Genomic DNA, 9,562 nt, shown 5'->3' with positions numbered 1-9,562 from the left:
TACATCTTGTTATCTCGTGTTTCTCTGTGGTGGCATCATGGTTAGGAATGTTTGGTGAGTTTATGCTCACAGTTTCCACATAAGAACTCTACCTTACTTTAGCTGTGCAGATTAAACAGATAAGCAATGCAACAGATGAACTCTCAGTATGGCATGATAGCAATATATTTCCTGATGTAAAGAACAGAAGTCAAATGTTGAAATGGCATAAATCTGCCAGTAAGTTGGTTTCAACTAATTGATTGATTGATTTATTTCTTGTCACATGTACCAAAGTACAGTGAAAAGCTTTGTTTACGAGCAGTACAGGCAGATCATATTAAGCAAGGTTGTACAGATAAAAAAAGATATACTTTCATTTAAAAAAAAAGTGTTTCACAGGATATGAGCATTATTGGTTGGGACAGTATTTATTGCCTATCTGCAACTGCCCTTGAGGAGCTGGTGGTGAGCAGCTACCTTGAACTGCTGGCGTAGGGATGCCAACAATGCTGTTATTTAGTTCCAGGTCTTTGACCCAACAGCATTGAAGGAACAGCGGCGGCAAAGTCAGAATGGTGTGTGGCTTGGAGGGGAACTTGTAGCTGATGCTGCTCTTGCCCTTCAAGGGGGTAGAGGGCACAAGTTTGGAGAGTGCTGTCAAAGGGTGAATCACTACAGTGTATTCTGTAGGTCATATGTATTGCAGCCACAGCGGTGGGGAAATGAGTGGATGTTTAAAGTGATGGACAGAATGCCAATTGAGCTGGCTTCTTTGTTACGAATGGTTTTGAGCTTCCCAAGTGTTATTGTCATCCAAGCAGGTAGACAGAATGCATCCTACCACATTCTTGGCAGGTAGAATTTGGAGATTATAAGCCGATATTATGTACTGCAAAATTTGCAGCTTCTAACCTGCTCTTGTAGCCACGGTATCTTTCAATTTGCATTTTATAGAATAGCGACATTATTGTATTCCTTTAAATGAAATATAACCTCTCCACTAAGTGTTATTACCATCAGAGGGTGGAAATTTACAAGAGAAAATGTTAATTGACAATTTACCCAACTTTCCTCAAACATGCTTAAATGTTTCAGTAAAGTATGCAGGCATATGGGGAAATGGGAACAATACAATTCTAGAAAAGACAAGTGATAGATGTGAAATCCATAAGAAATACTGAAGGGCTTCATCACAGCATATAGCAAAACCGCTGATAGCAAGGGATTTCAACAAGACAGTGGCTGTGGTGGGATGATGGAAAAAAAATATAATTTCACATTGTGTAGATCTGGCAACCAGATTTAGTCAGTCAGTCAACATCAATACATAGTTAAAGATAAGGAAATAATTGTTGATAAGGTAATAGAAAAGTGGACAGGCGCCAGACTTCAACCACCTGCAAAGGTTTCTCACTGATCATGGGGGAAGCGAAGAATTTGCTAACAATAATTTTAGTGATGTGTGCGCAAATCTGAATGTAACAGCAAAAAAGCATTTCACCATCGGGTATGTGAAAGGGGCCACACAGTAGGAGACAAAATGGTTCAAAAATATTTTGGCAGGACAACCAAACTGTAAATTATCTTCACAAACACTAGCTGTCCATGCAAAGATCAGATCATTCTTGGTAGAAATCATGAGGTTCTATCAGTAAAGAGCAATCAGGAACAAAAACAAAGTTGCTGGAAAAGCTCAGCAGGTCTGCAAGCATCTGTGCAGGGAAAAAAAACAGAGTTAACGTTTTTGGTCTGGTGACCCTTCCTCAAAGAGCAATCAGGCCCTAGTTTGGGAAGGGAATACAATTAGCTCTACCTTTTTGGAACATCTGAATGCACCACATGAAGGCAGAATGGCTTTCATTAAAGTTGAAGTCTCAAAGATTTCAATGACGCTGAAGACGCAATACAGGGCCAACGAAACGGGTTTCAATCACGGAGACGCGATTTACTATAAAAGGAAAGCAGTTAAAGAGTAGAAAGGCCAGCGAAGATTTACTGGCAAAGACAGAAAAATAATAATATATTACAAAATTTTAAGCTCCAATTGAGTTACAGAAAGTAGCAGGGCACTTCTCATTTCCAATTATTTGCACAGCTATGAAGATCAGACTGTCAAAACTGAAAGTTTGTCACGAGCCACCAGTACCAAAGGACACATACCAACACTGGATCCTATAAAGGCTGTGCCTTTATATTTTTCTGTACTTTTAAAATTGTGGACTGGAAATGGGGAAATAACAGTTTTTAAACAAAGGATTGCTTAAAGATTACTGCACTTTTTTTTGAAAGTGGGTAACCTCTCACTCATTGCAAGTACAAAGTACACAGCTGCTGGTTCAAGTATTAGAAGGAGATGGTGCAGATAAGCTGTAGCTGGGGTGAGGTTTATAAAGTATCTGATTGGTCTATGGACTGGTGACCAGTTCACGATGACAAAGGCTGTCCACCTGCCAACAGCTGTGAGATTGGTTCTCAGGTAGCTGAGCAAACTGAGCTGTGAACATGACATAGAAAGGTCATCAGCTCACCATCAGCTCAGGAACTGTGTCGAGTTTGCAGCAAAACGTACATTCAGTCTAAAGCAAATCAGTTCATCATTCATTCAGCAGTTACTGCAAGCTGCAACTTGTAATTAATAAGGGAGGGACTTTTCTACAAGTGTAAACTAGTGAAACCATCAATAGCATTCTAACAAACACAAGAATCATCACAGACACCCTGTGAACAGGAACCAATGGAACTGTCTTCACAGTCTCTACCTCCACCCATAACACCAATGCTTTGTGCGAGTGTGTTTGCGTTTGTATAATAAGTATACAAGGGGAGCAAAGTTTTAACTAATAGAGTTATAACCAATGGTTCATAATTTCTTCCTGTGACAAGGGGTGATCAACCAGTCAGAGTCCAGAAACAGGTAGAAGGCAAGATTCAGGAGGCAGCTTAACAAGGTCAAGGAATCTGTTTTTTTCCTTTATGCATTCACAGGATGAGGATGTCGCTGCTGGGCAGCATTTATTGTCCATCCCTAATTGCTCGGAGGGCAGTTAAGAGTCAACTACATGGCTGTGGGTCTGGAGTCACATGTAGGCCAGACCAGGTAAGGATGGCAGTTTCCTTCCCTAAAGGACATTAGTGAAACAGATGGGTTTTTCCAACAATTGACAATGGATTCATGGTCATCATTCAACTCTTAATTCTGGATATTTTATTGAATTCAAATTCCACCATCTGCCATGGCAGGATTCGGACCCAGGTCCCCAGAACATTATCTGGGTCTCTGGATTAACAGTCCAGCGATAATACCACTAGGCCATCACCTCCCCTGTTCATATAGTACAAGCCAGGAATACCACCAGGAGCAGATGCCCATGTGATTGGGAAGTCCCAATGACAGCCAGCATAGTTGAGACAAACTAATAAAAGCTGCCAAACAACAAGAAATACAACACAAGTGTCAAAAAGTAGGACTTCACAGAATGATGGGTGAGATTCCGAAATGCAGAGAGATGCTCAAGAGTAGTTGGGCATGTGAACTGGCTTGGCACCCAAACAAGAGATACCAGTTGAGATCCTGGAGTTCAGTACATCTATGAAACATCCCAAGGTTGAAGATTATATTTGGGTGAAAAACCATTGTATTTTTATATTGCCGTCACAGAGTCACTAGGAACACGAATGGTGTTCAGGGAAGCTTTTTACACAAATAGAGGGTTTATGATTTTTCATTTGGGAAATGTTCCCTTTCAGTTTGGAAAGCTGAAAGATTAGGAGAGTAGTAAAAAGGTACCTGAGCAGCAGAAATTCGTGCTGTTGAGACAAGAGACATGGTGCTTTCCTTGGCAAAAATAGTGGAAGAAATTCAAAAAAGGGATTCAGCAGCAATACCTACTGAGTACTACATCAATAAGAAGTCACTGTGGGAAAACATACATTTAACAAGATGCGGAAATGAAAAAATAAGGATCGATATTGCTGGTGAGTGGAGACATCTTCAAATTGAATGGATAGATAGGAGCAGTCAACTATCTCATTGCTTAATAAAGAAAAGGAGCAAGCTCTAAGAAACTATCAAACACTGACAAGAGGTCATTTGGAATTCTAACAGATACAAAAAAAAAAGTGGGGCTGTAATATGTTGTCATACTGCACAGTATGTTGTCATTTTATATTTCTTTCCTTTATTTTCATCATTCAATTTGTACTGATTTTTTTTTTTTAAAACAAGGGAATCTGTTCTTAATCTGGCAGGGTAATGCAGGGATGCCTGTGACCAAATGCAACTGAAAGAGTGGTGCTGAAGTTTGTGTTGTGAGAACTGAAATAAAACTAGACCAGAAGAGTATGTACTGCACTGTCTAATCAGTATTTCAACCTCCGGTGTTTAACGTGGATCTCTTGTGCCAGACTTTTCCATAAGAGGAAACGTGTTCTCCACATTCAGCTTGTCCATACCCCTCAGGATCTGTGTGTTCTATCAAGGTGTCTCTTACTGGATAATACCACTGATCATCATCACCTTCTTCACTGTTCTAAACTCCAGCAGACACAGACCTAGCCTGTCCAAAGTTTCCTCATACGACAATGCACCGATTCCAGGTACTTGTCTGGCAAGAATTCTCTGAGCTGCTTCCAATATATTTAATAAGGAGACTGATACTGTACACAGTACTCTAGATCTGGTCTCACCAATGCCTGGCATAGATGATGCCTGACTTCCCTGCTCCTGTAAAATCTGAAAGGACTGCAGATGCTGTAAATCAGGAACAAAAACAGACGTTGCTGGAAAAGCTCAGCAGATCTGGCAGCATCTGTGAAGAAAATATCAGAGTTAATGTTTCGGGTCTGGTGACCCTTCCTCAGAGCTAGTGGGGTCACCGGACCCGAAACATTAACTCTGATATTTTCTTCAGATGCTGCCAGACCTGCTGAGCTTTTCCAGCAACTCCTGTTTTTGTTCCCTGCTTTAGTATCTATTTCCATTTCCAAGAAACAATGACATTTTGTTAACTTTCCTTATTACTTATTGTAACTGCACGTTAACTATGTTAATAGTGCATTAGGTTACCCAAGAATCTCTGCATCTTAAAGCTTTGCAGTCTGTCACCATTAAGATCATAGGTCTCCTTTTTAATCTTCCTGTTGACATCAACAATTACACTTTTTCCCCACATTATTTTCTACTTGTTAAATTATTTCCCACTCTCAATGTCCTTTTTGCAACTTACGTTTCGTCCAATCTTTTGTGTCATTAACAAATTTAATAACCATACCTTTGGCACCTTAATCTATGTCACTTGTACGATTTGGGAAAAGACAGAAGCCCCAGAAGTGATAACCGTGACATGCCACCCATTATGTTTCTTCCCCCACTAGAAAATGGCCTATTTATGACTACAGTTTCAGGTTAGCCAACCTTCTATCCATGCCTATATGTTAGCTCCTTGGCCATGAGCTTTTATTTTCCACAATAACCTTCGATTGGGCACCTAATCAAATGTCTTCTAAAAAATCTAAGCATATAACACCCATTGGTTCCCAATGCAGATTACTTCCTCCAAAATTCCAAACACAGGGAAATCATGTTTATCCGTTCACAAGATCATGTTAACTCTGCCTGATTATCTGGAATGTTTTTCAAGTGACTTGTAAAAACACCTTTAATAATAGCTTTGCTAAGATGGATGTTAAGTTAATTGGCCTGCAAAATTCCTGCTTTCTGTCTCCCTCACTTTCCTTTTAATAAAAAGGAATCATGGTCACTATTTTCCCATCAAATGGAACCTTCTCCAAATCAAAGGAATTTTGGAAAATTAGAACCAAAGCAGCAACTATTTCAACTTGCCCACTCTCTCTGCTTCCACTGCACACTTGGCACATCCGCACATATCCCTTCAAATGGCAACAGGCCATGCCAAAAGTGGGCTGACCACCAAGTATGGGCGTTCTGAGCTTCTCTCAACACCAACAGCAGCAATGCGATTGAGCTAAATTACACGGCGCCTGTCTTTTCTTTCCCTGCACTGCATCAGAACGGTACCAGTTAAGGAATAAAGAATGGAGAAAATGAATATTATTTGTTGTTTCAGGGTGTTCTTCGAGGAAACCACCTCCAAAGGGATTCATAGTTAAGAGATGAGAAAGAGTAGGCACCGAGGAGGAATGGGAATTGAACACTTGAGATGTGCAGACAAAGGCAAGTGACAATGCCGAAAAGATTTGGTCATTAAGCTTGAGGAACAACCTAAATCGTTATGGTGCTGAAATTCTCTCTATCACTTCACCACAAGGAACGGAACAGAACGCACATACAGACACAGAGAGAACTGTTGAGGTAAGCAAACGTCACATTTGATATCTACAGCATTTCATTTTTAAAATCGATCCAGTTTACGTGACACCAAAACATATCACACAGTTTCTGCCTGCTCGTCAAAAACCCAACATGTATAAAATTTGCTGCTCCAGAACACAACCACAAGACAAAACTTGCAATTACTCACACTGCTGACTCTAAACCACACATGTCAGCAACCCCAGTATAGGTCAGGTATTAATTCTTTCCCTGTTCTTTCTAATATACATATAACATGGATCAGACATGGAACTGCTTGGGATAAATTAAAAGATTCATCACTCTTGAATTGGAATAGAACATGATCCAGTGTTATAATCTGCATAGAAACAAAAGTTTGACTAGGATGTTCTTTATTGAATTACATCACAAGATTTCAAGTCTTAAAATACACTTTTATTGCAGAGCAAGTTGTCATTTGAAGTTGAAGTTGCATTCCCATAAATCACAACTTGAAGTGAAGTGCTAACACACTGTGGAGCTGCAGGAAGACAGCAGGCCAGACAGCATCAGAAGAGCAGGAAAGTTGTTGTTTCAGGTCGGGACCCTTCTTCAGAAACGGCCCGATGTTCCTCCAGCTCCACACTGTGTTATCTCTGACTCCAGCATCAGCAGTTCTTACTATCTTTAAGTGAAGTGTATCTTCTCTCGGAATCAAAGTTAAAGCCAGAGTTTTGTTCCTTCAGACATTTCTCACCAGAAAATAAAAACCAACCTAAAAACCGAAATTCTGTATAGTATCATACTGCATTCCAAGCTGAAAAAAAGCTGGCAAAATAGCTTGTTTCACTAAATATAAAAGAACTAAAACTCTATTTAGGACGGTTAGATTGACCAGGCTCCATCTAGTGGCAGAAGTTATTTTTTAAAATTCATTTATAGGACATGGGCATCCCTGACTGGGCTTTCAATGCTAGTCCATCAGCTGGTAGTGAGCTGCTTTCTTGAACCTCTGCAGTCCATGTGCTGTCGATAGTCCCACAACGCTGCTAAGGAGGGAGTTCCAGGATTTTGTCCCAACATCACTAAAGGAGCAGCGATATATTTCCAAGTCAGGACGATGAGTAGCTTGAAGGGGACTGGCAGATGGTGATGATGTTCCCATGTATCTGCTGCCCCTATCCTTCTAGACAGAAGAAGTCAGGAGTATGAAAGGTGCTACCCAAGAAGCCTTGGTGAATTTCTGCAGTGCGTCCCGTAGGTGGGAGACAGACACTACAAATTGGTCATTAAAAAGGTAGCAACTGCACTGACAGATGTCTGCTACTAGATGGAGCTCAGGATGTCAATTCAAGATCAGGAGTAGAGCAAACGGTGAAAAGAACAGGGAGTCCTAGACTCATTGAGTCACACAGCACAGAAACAGACACTTTGATCCAACCAGTCCATGCCAAATATAAACCCAAACTAAATTAGTCCCATCTGCCTGCTTCTGGCCCATATCCCTCTAAACCTTCCCTATTCATGCACTTATCCAAATGCATTTTAAAACTTTGTAATTGTACCCACCATGCAAGGGCTTGGCTTTTTTTTGGCTTTGGCAGGTGAAGCAACACTGAGAAGCAAGGCTGGGGGACAACAGCAGCAGTGATGAGGGAGGAGAAAAACACGTTTGGGGACAAGGGCAGAAGCGCTGCAGGGGAGTGCAGGAGGTTGACGGCTGACCTTATGTAGAGGTTTATAAAATCATGAGTGGCACAGAGAAGGTAAATAGCAAAGGTCTTTTCCGAAGGGTGGGGGGAGTTCAAAACTAGGGGGCATATTTTTAACAATACAGGAGATATATTTACAAGGAGCAACTTATTCCACACAGAGGCTGGTGCGTATCTGGAACAAAATTACCAGAGGAAGTGGTAGATGCGAAAAAATATTTAATCCACCTCAAATGGGTGACCACTTGTTTTTAAACACAGTAGCTCCTCATTCCAATTCTCCCACAAGAGGAGACTCCCTCCCCCAATCTACTCTGTCAAGACTCCTCAGAATCTTCCATGTTTCAATTATGTCGCCCCTTGCTCTTCTGAACTCCAGTGGATACAAGTCTAGCCTGTCCAACCTTTCCTCATAAAGCAACCCAGGTATTATTCTCGTAAATTTTCTCTGAACATCTTCCAAGACATGTACCGTACTCTAGATGTGGTGACACCAATTCTCTACTTCACTGAAGCAAAAGCCTCACATTAGCATTCCTATTTATTTGCTGCATACTAACTTTTGTGATTCTTGCACAGGGACAGTTCTATAGTATAGAAACATAGAATATAGCAGGAATAGGCCATTCAGCCCTTCAAGCCTTCTTGATCCTTCAGCGGTTATGGCTGGCCATCCAACTCAGTGCTCTGTTCCAGTTTTCTCCCCATACCCTTTGATCTCTTAAGCCCTACAAACTAAATCCACATCTTTCTTGAAAACATTCAATATTTTGGCCTCAACTGCTTTCTGAAATAGAGAATTCCGTCAGCTCACCACTCTGGGTGAAGAAATTTCTCCTCATCTCGGTGTTAAAATGCTTATCCATTATCCTTGGGCTATGATCCCTGGTTCTGGGCCCCCGGTTATTAAGAACATCCTTCCTGTATTTACCCTGTCCAGTCTTGTTAGAATTTCATAGATTTCTACGAGATTGACCCCCATTCTTCTAAACTCCAGCGTATATAGTCGCAATCGATCCAGTCTCTCCCCAAACAAAAGTCCATTAATCTCTCACCATTAAAATGATATAGTGCTTTTTTAAAATCTTTGTGTTATAATACTGGGAAATGTCAACTCACAAAGGTCAAATTCCATCATCTGATTGTTATCGCCAAAACCAATTTCTGGACTAAAATGTTTATTAAACGAGAAGTACTGACCTAAAATCAATACAGCACAAATTGAAGCAGGTCCAGGAGATCCAAGTGGAATAACAAAGTGGAACGGACTGAAATAGCCATTTTATCTAAAGACACTGAAACCAAGCAACTGAGTCAGCATCCAGACACTTACATCCCATTTTAATTCACACTCAGATGGCTATGCACACATATCAGATATGGAAAGTCTCCTACTTATTCTGAGCAGCAGATGTTATCTGTTTGGGCCTCAGCAAAGCATTCAACAAGGTTCTACATGGTAAACTGGTTAGTAAGATTAGATCACATGAGATCCGGGGAGCTAGCCAACTACAAAATTGGCTTGAGGATAAGAGACAGAAAGGGTGGTAGAGAGATAGTAAGAACTGCAGATGCT

At 40.7% G+C, this 9,562-nt stretch overlaps 1 long non-coding RNA gene across 1 annotated transcript; it reads left to right on the top strand.

Annotated features, from left to right (window-relative positions):
• Positions 1–4,284: 4,284 nt before the first annotated feature.
• On the top strand, positions 4,285–7,060 carry LOC125482199. The gene is made up of 3 exons (XR_007261573.1): positions 4,285–4,578; positions 6,069–6,313; positions 6,740–7,060. It is a non-coding gene; the product is annotated as an uncharacterized LOC125482199 (long non-coding RNA).
• The last annotated feature ends 2,502 nt before the right edge of the window (positions 7,061–9,562 follow it).

This window comes from Rhincodon typus, unplaced genomic scaffold (genome assembly GCF_021869965.1).
Source record: "Rhincodon typus isolate 14 unplaced genomic scaffold, sRhiTyp1.1 hic_rhity00007019, whole genome shotgun sequence".
NCBI lineage: Eukaryota > Metazoa > Chordata > Chondrichthyes > Orectolobiformes > Rhincodontidae > Rhincodon > Rhincodon typus.
The sequence above is the reverse complement of the archived record's forward strand: the minus strand, read 5'-3'. Positions and strand labels throughout refer to the sequence as shown.